Source organism: Hippopotamus amphibius, chromosome X (assembly GCF_030028045.1).
Source record: "Hippopotamus amphibius kiboko isolate mHipAmp2 chromosome X, mHipAmp2.hap2, whole genome shotgun sequence".
In the NCBI taxonomy this organism is placed as follows: Eukaryota; Metazoa; Chordata; class Mammalia; order Artiodactyla; family Hippopotamidae; genus Hippopotamus; species Hippopotamus amphibius.
Window position 1 is genome coordinate 24,776,621 of NC_080203.1, and position 16,704 is coordinate 24,793,324.

The 16,704-nt window shown below is 39.4% G+C and overlaps 1 non-coding gene across 1 annotated transcript; it reads right to left on the bottom strand.

Moving 5' to 3' along the window:
• Window positions 1-445: 445 nt before the first annotated feature.
• Window positions 446-553, bottom strand: LOC130842743 (U6 spliceosomal RNA). The gene has a single exon (XR_009050542.1). It is a non-coding gene; the product is annotated as a U6 spliceosomal RNA (small nuclear RNA).
• Between the last annotated feature and the right edge of the window lie 16,151 nt (window positions 554-16,704).

Consider the following 16,704-nt stretch of genomic DNA (forward strand, 5'->3'; position numbering starts at 1 on the left):
ATAGTTGATTGTACTACTCTCTGATGATCTTTCATATTTCTGCTGTGTCAGTTTTAACTTTTTCATTTCTAATTTTATTGGTTTGAATCCTCTCCCTTTTTTCTTGATGAGTCTGGCTAAACATTTATCAATTTTATTTATCTTCTCCAAGAACCAGCTTTTAGTTCATTGATGTTTCCCATTTTCATTTCTATTTCATTTATTTCTACTCTGATCTTTATGATTGGTTTCCTTCTACTCAGTTTTTGTAGTTATTCTTCTTCTTTCTCTAGTTGCTTTAGCTGTAAGGTTAGGTTGTTTATTTGGGTTTTTCTTGTTTTTTGAGGTAGGATTGTATTGCTACAAACTTCCCTCTTAGAACTGCTTTTGCTGCATCCTATAGGTTTTGGGTCATTGCATTTTTGTTGTCATTTGTTTCTAGGTATTTTTTATTTCTTCTTTGATTAAAAATATGGAATGCTTCAAGAGTTTGCATGTCATCCACGCACAGGGGGCCATGTTAATCTTGTCTGTATCATTCCAATTTTAGTATATGTGTTGCCTAAGTGAGAATTATTTTCTGTTTTTCGTTTTTTCCTCTCTTTCTGTTTTTCCTTTTTGTGGTTTATTTCTTTATATTTTATGTTTGTGTTCCCTTATTTTTGTTTTTTTAATCTGCTGTATGTTTTTGATTTGTGCTTACCCTGTTTTTCAAGTATGTTAACCCCTTCCCATATCCACTTGTTTTATCTGATAGTCATGTCACATTCCACCAAAAAAAAAAAAAGTACATTTTCTTACTCTCCTCCCCCACATTTTGTGATTTTGATATCCTCTTTTGTCTTCATTTTTAGCCTTTTGCTGCTCATTGTGGTTCTCATCATTTTCACAAAAATGCTTTGATTTATTCTTTTAATCTCTGTACTTGCTTGTTTAAGTGATTTACTTTCCAATTGTGATTTCTCTCTTTCCTATAGATTCTTGCTTCTTTTCTATTTAGAGAAGACCTGTTAGTATTTCATTTAGGATAGGTTTAGTATTGCTGTATTCTTTTTATTTTTGTTTGAGAAATTCTCTTTCTCCTACTCTAAATAATAATCTTACTGGTTAGAGTACCTTAGGTTGCAGATTTTTCCCTTTTAGAACTTTGAATTATTCTTGCCATTTCCTTCCTGCCTGCAACTTTTCTGTAGAGGAATCAGCTTATAAACTTATGGGGGTTCCCTTGTAATTAACTCTTTGTTTTTTCCTTGCTGTATATAGATTCCTCTCCTTAACTTTTTTTAAGTTAATTAATTAATTAATTGGCTGTGTTGGGTCTTCATTGCTGCATGCAGGCTTTCTCTAGTTGTGGAGAGCGGGGGCTAGTCTTTGTTGTGGTGCACAGTCTTCTCATTGTGGTGGCTTCCCTTGTTGCAGAGCTTGGGCTCTAGGCACATGGGCTTCAGTAGTTATGGCACATGGGCTCAACAGTTGTGGCTTGTGGGCTCTAGAGCACAGGCTCAGTAGTTGTGGTGCACGGGCTTAGTTGCTCCACGGCATGTGGGATCTTCCCAGACCAGGGATTGGACCTGTGTCCCCTGCACTGGTAGGCAGATTCTTAACCACTGTGCCACCAGGGATGCCCTCTCTCCTTAACTTTTACCACTTTCATTATAAAAGGTTTGTTGTATGTCTGTTTGGATTCATCATGTTTGACACTGTCTATGCTTCCTGTACGTGAATATCTCTTTTCTTCTTTAGGTTTGAGAAGTTTTCAGCCATAATTTCTTCAAATATATTTTCGATCCTTTTTTTCTGGAATCCCTAGTATGCATAGATTTGCACACTTTATATTATCACATAGGTCTCTCATATTGCTTTCATTTTTTCATATGTTTTTTTCTGATTGGGTGATTTATATTATTCTACTGATATCATCCATTCTTCTGCATTATTCATTCTGCTATTCATTGCCTTTAGCTCAACTTTTATCTCAGCAAATGAGTTTTCTAATTTTTCTTGGCTTCTTTTTATAGTTTCTAGTTCCTTTTTACAGTAATCTGCATTTCTGTTGATAGCCTTTCTTAATTCCTTCAGCATTATCTCCTTTTTGAACTCAGTGTCTATTAGACTGAAGAAGTCTGTTTCATTGTTTGTTCTTTCAGAGGATTTCTCTTGGCCTTTTAACTGGGAGTGGTTCCTCTGCTTCTTCATTTTACTTATATTTCTCTTACTCTGTGAGTTTAGGAGAAACAGTTATCTACTGTGGTCTTGGAGGGCTATTTATATGTGGGAGTTTCCCTGCGTGGCTTTTGTGGGTTTAATATTTTTGGTGTGGTGAAGCCTGTTATTAATATGCATGTCTGCCTCTTCTTTCCCTGGTATATGCTGGCCATTATCACCCTGATAGTGGTTGTGCCAATGCGGTGGCTGATGCCACTCCCAGAGCTCTCAGCAGCAGCAGAGGCTCACATGTGCCACCTGAGCCAGCAGCGGCGGCAGTGGCTCATGCCTGCCCTGGGAGCCAGTGATGGTGGTGGTTGGTGCCCTCTCTCAGAGCTCATGTAGGTGGTGTCCTGCCTCCTGAGAGGGCACACATAGGAAAAGAAGTGGCTATTGTGGGTCCTGTCCCTCCCCTCACACGCCCTTCCCCCAACAATGGTGCCTTGCCTCTGTGGCAGGCCCTGGCTTCCTCTGTGTACACCCTCAGTTATGGCCACACCAGGCAGCCAACCCCAGTGCTCCCCCTGTGTCTTACTGCTGAATCCCAAGCTTCAGCACCCAGCTCCCTGCCTGCATGGGTGGATGTGCGTCTTAGGCTGGGTAGTGTAGGGTGGCAGCACCCAATGTCTATGTAGGTCTCTCTTCATTCTGCCTGCCACAATCCAGTTGTTGTGCTCTCTTCTGAGTCTCTGAAGCTTCCCCTCTGTCCTGGCTGATCTCCCTGCCAGTGAGGGGGCATCCCAGGGTGCAGAAACCTTTCCTTTTTCACAGCTTCCTCTCAGGAGTGAAGGTCCTTACCCAATTGCTTTTGCTATTTTTTTTGTTTTCTTTCTTCCTACCTGGTTATGTTGAGTTTCTCTTGCTCTTTCAGAAGGCTGAGGTCTTCTGCCAGCATTCAATAGGTATTCTGTGAGAATCATTCCACGTGTAGATGTATTTTTGATATATTTGTGGGAGGAGGTGAGCTCCCTGTCCTACTACTCTGCCGTCTTGATTGCTCCCAAAGGAAGTTGTTTCATTCTTGAAATTGGCCTCTCTACAGCATGTATTCTTTTCCACTTGTCTTTTACTTAGCACTGTGTATAATATAGTGTTTAATAAGTACTTTTAGAACAAGTGTATAAATAAACATATTGTTTTTCCTTAGGTCTGTCCTCTGGGAGAACATTTCTTCAACAAGCCGAGTTATAATTTGCAAATAGTTCTACTTGATGAATTTTTAAGAGTAGATTATTTTGAGGGGGCAGAGTCAAGATGGCAGAATAGGAGGACATGGAGTTGGCCTCTCCACACAAGTACATCAGGACTACGTCTACAAATGGAACAATTCTCACAGAACACCTGCTGAATACTAGCAGAGGACCTCGAACACCTAAAAGGATGAGAAAACCCCCTGTGCAACCAGGTAGGATGATATAAAAAAAGAAAAGAGAAACAGGACAGGACCTGCACCCCTAGGGGGGAGCTGAAGGAGAGGAGAGGTTCTGACATTCAGGGAAGCCCTAATCACTGGCAGGGAGATCAACTTGGATAGAGAGGGAGTTTGTGGGGCTCAGAGGAGAGTGCAGCAACTGGTCTGTGGAAGGCAGGACAGAGTGAGACCTATATAGATGGACCATGCCACAGCCCTGTGCATGAGAAGGGTGTCTGCTGATGTGGAGGAGGGCTGGGTGCTTGAATGTGGGATTTGGAGAGCAGACCCAGGGAGGGGACTGCTGTTGGCTGAGAGGAGACAGCCTGAGGGGATGGGAGTGGGGAGCTCTACAACCAGGAATGCTCATGGAGGAAGCCCGGACCACCACAGAAGCAAAGCGCCATTGTTGAGTGACACACAAAAGGCAGGTCCACCATTGCAGCCTCTGTCCTCACACACTGGCCCCTGCCTCTGTGGGCACTATGGAGAGCTCTCACCGGAGCTGGCTTGCGCATGCCTGCCATTGCCTCTTCTGTCCCCTCCACCCCCTGCCTGGGCGACCCAATCACTGCCTGATGGGCTTGTGTGCTCTGGCAAACTCTGAAGCAGACTCTGGTGGGGGGAACACATGCAGAGCTTGGGCTGAAACCACAGCTGAGGCCCAGGGGCCATGTAACTAAGGAAGAAGAGCTGAAATGTCTCCTCACAGTGGCACAAACCATGGAGTTACAACTCTGCTGATGGCTTCCTAAATTCAGTGCCTGTGAAATATCTGAGAGGACAACAAGTGTGCCTACAGCTGGGATGGGTCTGAATTTAGCAGCTGTGGGATTTGTGGGCATGTACAGTTGGGGATTGCACCAGAGTCTGAGCTGTCTCCATAGCTCCCATAGTAAGTCCAGGTGAACAACTGCTGCAGTCCTGGGACCTGACCTCAGTGGATCTGTCTGCACTGATGACCTGGTGGAAACAACGCCTGAGAGACATGAGGACCAATTGTCAGCATACCCACAGTTAAGGTGGGACTGATAACAGTGCCAACAACAGTATACTTTGTGAGCCCACAAAACAGGTGAAAGGGGACACAAAAGAGCACATTGACAGATGAACAGCTCCAGAGGAGGTATACTCAGTGGCTTGTATCCTACTGGGAGTGTTCCAGTCCTGCCTACCTTGCACTGAAGATCAGAAATATAGCTAAGAAACAGATATGGAGGCCTCTATTCCAACAGCTAGGAAGCAGACCCCACCCCTGACAGGGCAGTAACAACCACACAGCAAAGCAGAAGCCCCACTCAATATCCAGGGAAGGCTCTGGTCACCACAACACCAGTCAAACCCCCTATCAAGGGGATAATAGCACAAGCCTCTGAACCAAACTTACCCATTGGGGGCAGACACCATAAGCAAGAGGAATTACAATCCTGAAGCCTGAAGAAAGGAGACTTCAAACACAATAAGTTAAATAAAATGAGATGACAGAAATATGTTGCAGAAGAAGGAACAAGGTAAAAACCCACAAGACCAAAAAAATGAAGAGGAAATAGGCAATCTACCTGAAAAAGAAGTCACAGTAATGATAGTAAAGATGATCCATGATCTTGGAAAACAAATGGAAGCATGGACTGAGAGGATACAAGAAAAACTTAACAGACCTAGAAGAACCAAAGAACAAACAGAGATGAACAATACAATAAAGGAAAAATACACTAGAAGGAATTCATAGCAGAATAACTGAGGCAGAACAGATAAGTGAATTGGAAGGCAGAATGGTGAAAATCACTGCCGTGGAACAGAATAAAGAAAAAAGAATGAAAAGAAATGAGGACAGTATCAGAGACCTCTGGGACAACGTGAAATGCAGCAACATTCAAATTATAGAGGTCCCAGAAGAAGAAGATAAAGAGAAAAGTCCTGAGGAAATATTTGAAGAGATCATAGTCAAAAAAAATTCCTTAATATGTGACAGGAAATAGTCACCCAAGTCGAGGAAATGTGGAGAGTCCCATACAGGATAAACCAAAGGAGGAACATGCCTAGATGCACATTAATCAAACTAACAAAAATTAAATACAAAGAAAAACTATTAAAAGCAGCAAGGAAAGAGCAAAAAATAACCTACAAGGGAATTCCCATAAGGTTATCAGCTAATTTTTCAGTAGAAACTCTGCAGGCCAGAAGGGAGTGGCAGGATATATTTAAGTGATGAAAGGGTAAAACCTACAACCAAGAATACTATGCCTAGCAAGGCTCTCATTCAGATTCGATGGAGAAAACAAAATCTTTACAGACAAGGAGAAGCTAAGAGATTCCACCACGAAACCAGCTTCAAAAGGAATGCTACTAGCCCAGATCACACACATACTTGTACTCCAGCTGCTAAGGAAGCAGGGGAAGTGTTTTTGATTTTCATTTTGGGAAAACACAAACGTGTGACTTGTGAAATGCCCCAGACAAAGGACATATTTTCAAAGGTTCTGTTTAGCCAAAAGCCTGGCACATTTCTACTAGATGGTCATCAGCATCGAGCGGAAAGTCAGCTATGGATTTAGAGGCTATCAACCAGGAAAAGTGGATGGTCTAGCTATTCACCTTGCTTATTCACTGTAATTCGTGTCTTATGTTATTCCTAACAAAGGACTTATGTATTTTTCTACTTTTCAGGGCAAAACAGAGTCTACGGAAATATGTGGAGAAGACATATATAAAAAGAGATTATCTATAGAGTTGTGGTCCATGCAGAAACCAGTGTACATGTATATTTTACATAGAATAGTTTGTAGATCTCTATATTCCTAAAAGCATGCTTATAAAATGAAATAACTTATTAGAGGCAATAGAATGGGACCTCATTTCTGGAAACAATAGGAGCTAGAAGAGAAATTCAAATGGAGATTACAGCAGAATTCAGTGGCAGTTGTTCTTCTAATTGTTATTCCCTTCCTTGAACAACTTTCACATTTTGACAAAGGGAGTGTGGGTTTTTACAAGCACCATAGAAGGAAGCCCATGCACCAACAGTGACAATGCACAGGGCGAGAAGAAAGGAGCAACAACAACAGTAGCTTATCAACTTGTCAGTAGCTGAAGTAATGATGCCTCAGATGTGCCTGAGTAGAGTTGGGGGAATAGGTAAACTTTTTACAAAGATTTTTATTTTATAAGTCTTGAAGGCAGAGGCTGCAGTAAAAAAGTTGACACATTTACTTCTGCTATGGAAAACATTAAAATTTCAAGATCTCCAAGTAAAGAAGGAATTCCTAACCTCCTTAAGACCGTCTCCTTAAGAGTCTTGCAGACACATTTGTTCTTTAAGAATAAAAAGCATTCATATATAATGTGAGATAAAATTTAAACTTCCTAGAACTTTTTTTTATAATTCTCTTTTAGAGAAACCTCTGTAAAAAAAAAAAATTAAGAAAAAAAGTCAAAATCTGACCTGCAGAGTTTATTTACTTAATGTTGGGCTTAATGTTGGTTTTTTTTGTTTGTTTTGTTTGTGTTGGTTAGGTCATTTCAAAGTCCCCTTAGTTTTGTTCTGACATAGATTTTCTTTCCATAAATTGCTAAAATAGTTCTTCCCCTCCCCACCCCCCCAAAAAAAGGAATGCTAAAGGAACTTCTCTAGGCAGGGGAAAACATGGCAACTACTAGAAACAAGAAAATCACAAATGGGAAAGCTCACTGGTAAAGTGAAACATACAGTAAAAGTAGGATATCATTCACACATCTTGTTATGATATCAAAACCAGAAACCATGAGAAGAGAGTACAAATGCTGCAAATGGGAATTGCATTTGAAATTAAGAGACCACTAGCTTAAAACATCCTTGTATATATATAGACTACTTCAAAAACCTCATGGGAAATGCAAACCAAAAAACTGCAACAGATATACACACAAAAAAGAAAAGCAACCGAAACACAACACTAAACGTGGTCATTAAACCACAAGAGAAAAGAATGAAAGAGGAGGGGAAGAAAAAAGACCTACAAAAACAAACCCAAAACAATTAAGAAAATGGCAATAGGAACATACATATCAATAATTACCTTAAGTGTAAATGGATTAAATGCTACAACGAAAAGACATACACTGACTGAATGGATACAAAAGTGAGACCTGTATATATGCTGTATACAAGAGACCCACTTCAGACCTAGGGAGACATACAGACTGAAAGTGAGGGGATGAAAAAATATATTCCATGGAAATGGAAATCAAAAGAAAGCTGGAGTAGAAATACTCAGACACAACAGACTTTAAAATAAAGAATGTTGCAAGAGACAAGGAAGGACACTATATAATGATCAAGGGATCAATGCAAGAAGAAGATATAACAATTGTAAATATCTATGCACCCAACAAAGGAGCACCTCAGTACATAAGGAAAATGCTAACAGCCATAAAAGGGGAAATTGACAGTAACAAAATAACACCCCACTTACACCAATGGACAGATCATCCAGACAGAAAATAAAAAAGGAAGCACAGGCCTTAAATGACACATTAGATCAGATAGACTTAATTGATACTTATAGGACATTCCACCCAAAAGCAGCAGATTATACTTCTCAAGTGCACACAGAACATTCTCCAGGATAGATCACATCTTGGATACATACCAAGCCTCAGGAAATTTAAGAAAGTTGAAATCATATCAAGCATCTTTTCTGACCACAACACTAAGAAATTAGAAATCAATTACAGGGAAGAAAACTAAAAACAAAAACATATGGAGGATAAACAATAGGCTACTAAATAACCAAGAGATCACTGAAGTAATAAAAAAGGAAATCAAAAAATACCTAGAAACGAATGATTAGGAAAATACGACTACCCAAAACCTATGGAATGCAGCAAAAGCAGTTCTAAGAGGGAAGTTTATAGCAATACAATCCTACCTCAAGAAACAAGAAAAATCTCAAATAAACAACCTAAACTTACATGTACATCAACTACAGAAAGAAGAACAAACAAAACCCAAAGTTAGAGGAAGGAAGGAAATCATAAAGATCAGAGCAGAAATAAATGAAATAGAGACAAAAAACAATAGCAAAGATCAATTAAACTAAAAGCTGGTTATTTGAGAAGATAAACAAGATTGATAATCCTGTAGCCAGACCCATCAAGAAAAAAAGAGAGAGGACTCAAATCAATAAATTTAGAAATGAAAAAGGATAAGTTAAAACAGACACCACAGAAATACAAAGGATCATAAGAGACTGCTACAAGCAATGATATGTGATAAAATGGACAACCTAGAAGAAATGGACAAATTTTTAGAAAGATACAACCTCCCTAGACTGACCCAGGAAGAAATAGAAAATATGAACAGACCAATGGCAAGTACTGAAAGTGAAACAGTGATTAAAAAGCTTGCAACAAACAAAAGTTCAGGACCAATGCCTTCACAGGAGAATTCTATCAAACATTTAAGGAGGCGTTGACATCTATCATTCTGAAACTCTTTTGAAAAATTGTAGAGGAAAGAACACTCCCAAACTCATTCTACGAGGCCACCATCACTCTGATACCAAAACCAGACAAAGACAGCACACACAAAAAGAAAATTACAAGCCAGTATCACTGATGAACATACATGCAAAAATCCTTAACAAAATAGTAGCAAACCAAATCCAACAACACATTAAAAGGATCATACATCATGATCAAGTGGGATTTATCCCAGGGATGCAAGTATTCTTCAATATATGCAAATTAATTAGTGTGATACACCATATCTACAAAGTGAAGAGTAAAAACCATATGACCATCTCGATAGATGCAGAAAAAGCTTTTTACAAAATTTAGCAGCCATTTATGATAAAAACTCTCCAGAGAGTGGGCATAGAGGATACCTAACCCAACACATTAAAGGCCATACACAACAAACACCAGAGCAAACATCCTTCTCAATGGTGAAAAACTAAAAGCATTTCCTCTAACAAAATGAAAAAAGACAAGGATGTCCACTTTCACCACCATTATTCAACATAGTTTTGGAAGCCCCAAGCATGGAAATCTGAGAAGAAAAGAAATAAATGGAATTCAAATTGGAAAAGAAGTAAAACTGTCACTGTTTGCAGATGTCATGATACTATAAATAAAAAACCTTAAAGATGCTACCAGAAAACTATATACTAGAGCTCACCAATGAATTTGGTAAAGTTGCAAGATACAAAATTAAGACAGAAAAATCTCTTGCATTCCTATACACTAATAACAAAAGATCAGAAAGAGAAATCAAGGAAACAATCCCATTTACCATCACATCAAAAAGAATAAAATACCTAAGAATAAACCTACCTAAGGAGGCAAAATAACTGTACTCAGAAAACTATAAGATACTGATGAAAGAAATCAAAGGCAACACCAACTGTTGGAGAGATATACCATGTTCTTTGATTGGAAGAATCAATATTGTGAAAATGACTATACTATCCAAAGCAAATTACAGATTCAGTACAATCTCATAAATTTACCAATGGCATTTTTCACAGAATTAGAACAAAAAATCTTACAATTTGTATGGAAACACAAATAGCCAAAGCAATCTTGAAAAAGGAAAATGGAGCTGGAAGAATTGGGTTCCCTGACTTCAGACTATACTACAAAAGCTGTAGTCATCAAAATAGTATGGTACTGGCACAAGAATAGAAATATAGATCAATGGAACAGGATAGAAAGCCCAGAAATAAACCCACACACCTATGGTCAATTAATCTATGACAAAGGAGGCAAGAGTATACAATGGTGGAAAGACAGTCTTTTCAATAAGTGGTGCTGAGAAAGCTAGACAGCTACCTGTAAAGGAATGAAATTAGAAGACTCCATAACACCATACACAAAAATAAACTCAAAATGGATTAAAGACGTAAACGTTAGGCCAGATACTATAAAACTCTTAGAGGAAAACATAGGCATTGACCCACCTTTTAGGGTAATGAAAATACAAACAAAAATACACAAATGGGACCTAAGTAAACTTAAAAGCTTTTGCATAGCAAAGGAAACCATAAACGAAATGAAAAGACAACCCACTGAATGGGAGAAAATATTTGCAAATGAAATGACTGATGAATTAATCTCCAAAATATACAAATAGCTCACACAGCTCAAAATGAAAAAAAAGAAACAACCCAATCAGAAAATGGGTGGAAGACCTAAATAGACATTTCTCCAAATTAGACATACAGATAGCCAAAAAGCACATGAAAAAAAAATGCTCAACATCATTAATTATTAGAGAAATGCAAATAAAACTACAATGAGGTATCACCTTACACCAGTCAGAATGACCGTCATCAAAAAATAAGTCAGAAAGAGAAAAGCAAATATTGTATATTAACACATATATGTAGAATCTAGAAAAATGGTATAGATGACCTTACTTGCCATGCAGAAATAGAGACAGAGACATAGAGAAAAAGTGTATGGATACCAAGGGGGAAAGGGGTGGGTTGGGAGGAACTGGGAGATTAGGATTGAGAAATATGCACTATTGATACTATGTATAAAATACACAGCTGATGGGAACATATTGTATAGGATAGGGAACTCTACCTAATGCACTGTGGAGTCCTAAATGGGAGGGAAGTCCAAAAGGGAGGTGATATATGTATATGTATAGCTGATTCATTTTGCTTTGCAGTAGAAGCTAACACAACATTGTAAGGCAAGTATATTCCAATAAAAAATTTTCAAAATTTATAAAAAATAAATGCTGGGGAGGATGTGGATAAAAGGGAACCCTCCTATACTGTTGGTGGGAGTGTAAAATAATACAGCCACTATGGAGAACAGTATGGAGGTTCCTTAAAAAACTAAAAATGGAACTACTAGATGGAGGGGAGGAGTCAAGATGGCAGAGTAGGAGGATGTGGAATTTGTTACTCCTCACAAGTTCATCAAAGACATCTACAAATGGGACAATTCCCACAGAGCACCTGCTGAACATTAGCTATATACTTTGGACACCTAAAAGAATGAAAGAGAAGAGAAAAAGAAAAGAGGAATCAAAAAAGAGACCAGCAACCCTGGTGGGGAGCTGAAAGTGAGGAGAGATTCCCACATTAAGAAAGACTCCCTCATAGAGGGGAAATAAGCTGGGACAGAAAAGGAACTTCAGGGGATCAAAGGAGGTGGCAGTAGATGGTCTGTGGAAGGCAGCATAAAGTAAGAATCACACATATGATCTACACCACAGCTCTGCACATTCTATCCTGAATTGTGAGTCACCTGTTGAGAAGGCAAGCTGGGTGCTGGAAAGAGGGGTTTGGAGTGCAGACCCAGTGAGAGCACAGCTTTTGGCTGTGAAAAGACAGCCTGAAGGGACAGGAGCAAGGGATGCCACAACCAGGAACATCTGTGGAAAAAGCCTGAGACATCATAGCAAGGCATCATTGTCACTAGCCATGCAAGGGGTGGAGCTGCCATTATAACCCCCTTCCCCACCCGCTGGCTTCTTCAGCCTCTATGGGCATTGGGAGAGGCACTGAGCAGGCTTGCCTACCTCTTGGGCTGGAGTTGCCTCCACCTGTGTAGGCTTTGGGGGCCTGAGCACCACCCATCCCAAAACCTCCTTGGGAAGCAGCCCTGGGTGTCCCTGCTGGGGACGAGAGTCCACTGAAGCTAGCAGGGTCAGAGGGGAAAAACAGGGGGTTGAAAGAACAGACCTGGGGAAAGAAACACAGTTGGCTGTGCACAGATACAATAGAAGGGACAGGAATAAGGGGATGCACTGCTGAGAATGCCCCTAGTGGAAGCATGGTCTGCCTGGAAAGTGAGGCACCATTGTTGAGAGGCACACAGGAGGTGGGGCTGATATTGCTCCCATAAGCCAGTGCCTGCTGCTGCAGGTACTAGGAGTACCCAAGTGTGCTCCAAGCAGCTGCTGTTTTCACTGCCTCTCACCTGGGCAAGGAATAGATGCCTGAGGGTGGCATACACACAGAGGTGGGGTTAAAACCAAAACAGAGCCCAAGGGTCAGTGCAGGTAAGGAAGAGAAATGTAAATCTTTCCACATAGAAGCACAAACTTTGAATTAAATCCCCAAGATTGTCTGGATAAGTCCTGTGTTTGTGGAATACCTGATAGACAACGAGTATTTCAACATCTAAGACCAGTCTAGCCTTCACAGCACTGGACTTTGTTGGAAAATACACATGAAAATTGGACCAGATCAGAGGCTGATCTGGCCCCACAGGGTCTGCAGCAGATCCAGAGACCTACCTAGAGGTACTGGGAAGCCTCCTGGTGAGGCAGCTCCAGGAATATATTCTTATTACTATTATTCTCTGTTGTTTTGTTCTATTGTTGGTGGCATGGCTTTTATTATTTTTTATCTTTTATCTTTTATTTTCTACTCTTATTCTTTTTACTTTTTATCTCATGTTATATTCTTTATATATAAAGTTTTTGTTTTTATGTTTTTCCTTTTTTGTTGCTCTGTGGCTTTGTCTTGTTTTTGTTCTTCATTTTATATATAATTTTTCCTTTTTTTCAATTATTTTTAGGTGTATATTCTATGTTTTGTTGTTTTGTTGTTGTTGTAATTCTTGATGTTGTTTGCTTGCCCCTGTTTCTGTCTTATTTTTCATTCTTTGTTTTCATTAGTATGCACCTTACTGACTGTTATATTGAATCCTCTTGTTTGGTTGTCTGTTCCCTTTTATTTTTTTCTTTTCTCTGTGTGTGTGTGTGTGTTTGTGTGTGTGTGTGTGTGTGTTCTTTTGCTGTTGCTGCTGTTTGTTTGCTGCTGTTCTTGCTATTTGCCTTGAGCTTTGTGTGTTTTTTTGGTTATTTTTGTTTGTTGTTTGTTTTGTGTTTTGCTTTGTTTTGTTTTGTTTTCCTTCTATTATTTTCTCTATTTTTTATTGGTCCACACTGTGCAGCCTGTGGGCACTTTGTTCCCTGAGCAGGGGTCAGGCCTGGGCCTCCAGGGTAGGAGCGTAGAGTCCAATACACTGGAACACCAGAGAATTCCCAGGCCCAGGGAATATTAATTGGTGTGTGCATTCCTGAAGGTATGCATATCAACACCAAGACCTGGCCCCAAACAACAGTCTGCAGGCTCCAGTGCTAAACACCTCACTCCAAAAAATCAATAATACAGGAACACAGCCCCACCCATCAGTAAATAGGCTGCCTAAAGTAATACTAAGTTCACAAACACCCCCAAAACACCCCACCTGATGCAGCCCTGCTGATCAGAGGGAGAAAACTCAACTCCACCTGACAGACCACAGGCAGCAGGCCCTCCTACCAGGAAGCTTGCTCAAGCCTGTGGACCAACCTCACTCAGCAGGGAGCAGGCAACAGAAACAAGAGGAACTATGACCCTTCAGCCTGCAGCAAGAAGACCATAAACACAGTAGGTTAGACAAATGAAATGACAGAGAAATATGCTGCAGATGAAGGAGCAAGGTAAAATCCTACAAGACCAAATAAATGAAGAGGAAATAGGCAGGCTATATGTAAAATAATTCAGCGTAATGATAATAAAGATGATCCAAGATCTAGGAATGGAGAAAATAAAAGAAACATTTAACAAGGACAGAGAAGAACTAAAGAACAAACAATCAGTGATGAACAACACAATAAATGAAATGAAAAATACACAAGGGGTAATCAGCAGCAGAATAACAGGCAGAAGAATGAATAAATGAGCTGGAAGATAGAACGGTGGAAATAACTGCTGGGTAACAGAATAAAGATAAAAGAATGAAAAAATTTGAGGGCAGTTTTAGAGACCCATGGAACAACATCAACTGCACCAACATTCTCATTATAGGGGTCCCAGAAGAAGAAGAGAAAGGGAAAGGGCCTGAGAAAATATTTGAAGAGATGATAATCAAAAACTTCCCTAACGTGGAAAAAGAAATAGTCAACAAAGTCCAGGAAGCGCAGGCAGTTCCATATAGGATAAACCCAATGAGAAACATGCTGAGACTCTTATTAATCAAACTAACAAAAATTAAATACAAAGAAAAAGTATTAAAAGCAGCAAGGGAAAAGTAACAAATAACCTACAAGGGAATCCCCATAAGATTATCAGCTGATATTTCAGCAGAAACTTTGCAGTCCAGAAGAGAATGGCAGCACATATTTAAAGTGATGAAAGGGAAAAACCTACAACCAAGATTGCTTTACCCACTGAGATCTCATTCACAATCAACGGATAAATCAAAAGCTTTGTAGACAAGCAAAACCTAGGAGAATTCAGCACCACCAAACCAGCTCTACAAGAAATGCTAAAAGAACTTATGTAGGTGCAAAACAAAGAAAAGAAAAAGACCTACAGGGCTTCCCTGGTGGTGCAGTGGTTAAGAGTCTGCCTGTCAATGCAGGGGACTTGGGTTTGAGCCCTGGTCCAGAATGATCTCATATGCCATGGAGCAACTAAGCCCATGCACCACAACTACTGAGCCTGTGCTCTACAGACCACAAGCCACATCTATTGAGCCCATGTGCCACAACTACTGAAGCCTGTGCGCCTAGAGCCCATGCTCCGCAACAAGAGATGCCACTGCACTGAGATGCCCACACACTGCAATGAAGAGTAACCCCCACTCGCCACAACTAGAGAAAGACTGCAGCCAATAAATAAATAAATTTAAAAAAAGAAAAAGAAAAAGACCTACAAAAACAGAACTCAAACAATTAAGTAAATGGTAATAGGAAGATACATATTTATAATTACTTTAAATGTAAATGGAGTAAATGCTCCAATCAAATGACACAGACAAGCTGAATGGACACAAAAAGAAGAGCTGCATATATGCTGTCTGCAAAAGACCCGCTTCACACCTAAGGACACATACAGACTGAAAGTTAGGGGATGGAAAAATATTCCATGCAAATGGAATGAAAAGAAAGCTGGAGTAGCAATACTCATATCATACACAATAGACTTTAAAATAAAGACTGTTACAAGAGAAAAGGAAGGACACAACATAGTCATAAAGGGATCAGTCCAAGAAGAAGATATAACAATTGTAAATATTTATGCACTCAACATAGGAGCACCTCAATACATAAGGTAAATGCTAACAGCCATAAAAGGGGAAATCAACAGTAACACAATAATAGTGGGGGTCTTTAACACCCCACTTACACCAATGGACAGATCATCCAGACAGAAAATTTTTTTTTTTATTATTATTTTATTTTATTTTTTTGGGGGGTACACCAGGTTCAATCAACTGTTTTTATACACATATCCCCATATTCCCTCCCTTCCTTGACCAGACAGAAAATTAATAAGGAAACACAAACTTTAAATGACACAATAGACCAAATAGACTTAATCAATATTTATAGGACATTCCACCCAAAAGTGGCAGAATACACTTTATTCTCAAGTACTCATGGAACATTCTCCAGGATAGATCACATCTTCAGTCACAAATCAAGCCCTGGTAAATTTAAGAAAATTGAAATCATATCAAGCAACTTTTTAGACCACAACGCTATGAGATTAGAAATCAATTACAGGAAAAAAAATTGTAAAACATACAAACACATGGAGGGTAAACAATACACTACTAAATAACCAAGAGGTTACTGAAGAAATCAAAGAGGAAGTCAAAAAATACTTATAAACAAATGACAATGGAAACATGATGACCCAAGACCTATGGAATGCAGCAAAAGCAGTTCTAAGAGGGACGTTTATAGCAATACAATCCTACCTCAAGAAACAAGAAAACTGTCAAACAACATAAAATTACACCCAAAGCAACTAGAGAAAGAAGAGCAAACAAAACCCAAAGTTAGTAGATGGAGAGAAATCACAAAGATCCGAGAAGAAATAAATGAAATAGAAATGAAGAAAACAATAGCAAAGATCAATAAAACTAAAAGCTGGTTCTTTGAGAAGATAAACAAAACTGATAAACTGTTAGCCAGACTCATCAAGGAAAAAAGGGAGAGGACTCAAATCAGAAAAAATAGAAATGAAAAAGAACTTATAGCTGACACCATGGAAATACAAAGGATCATAAGAGGGTATAACAAGCAACTATATGCCAATAAAATGGACACCGTGGATGAAATGGACAAATTCTTAGAAAAGTACAACCTTCCAAGACTGAACCAAGAA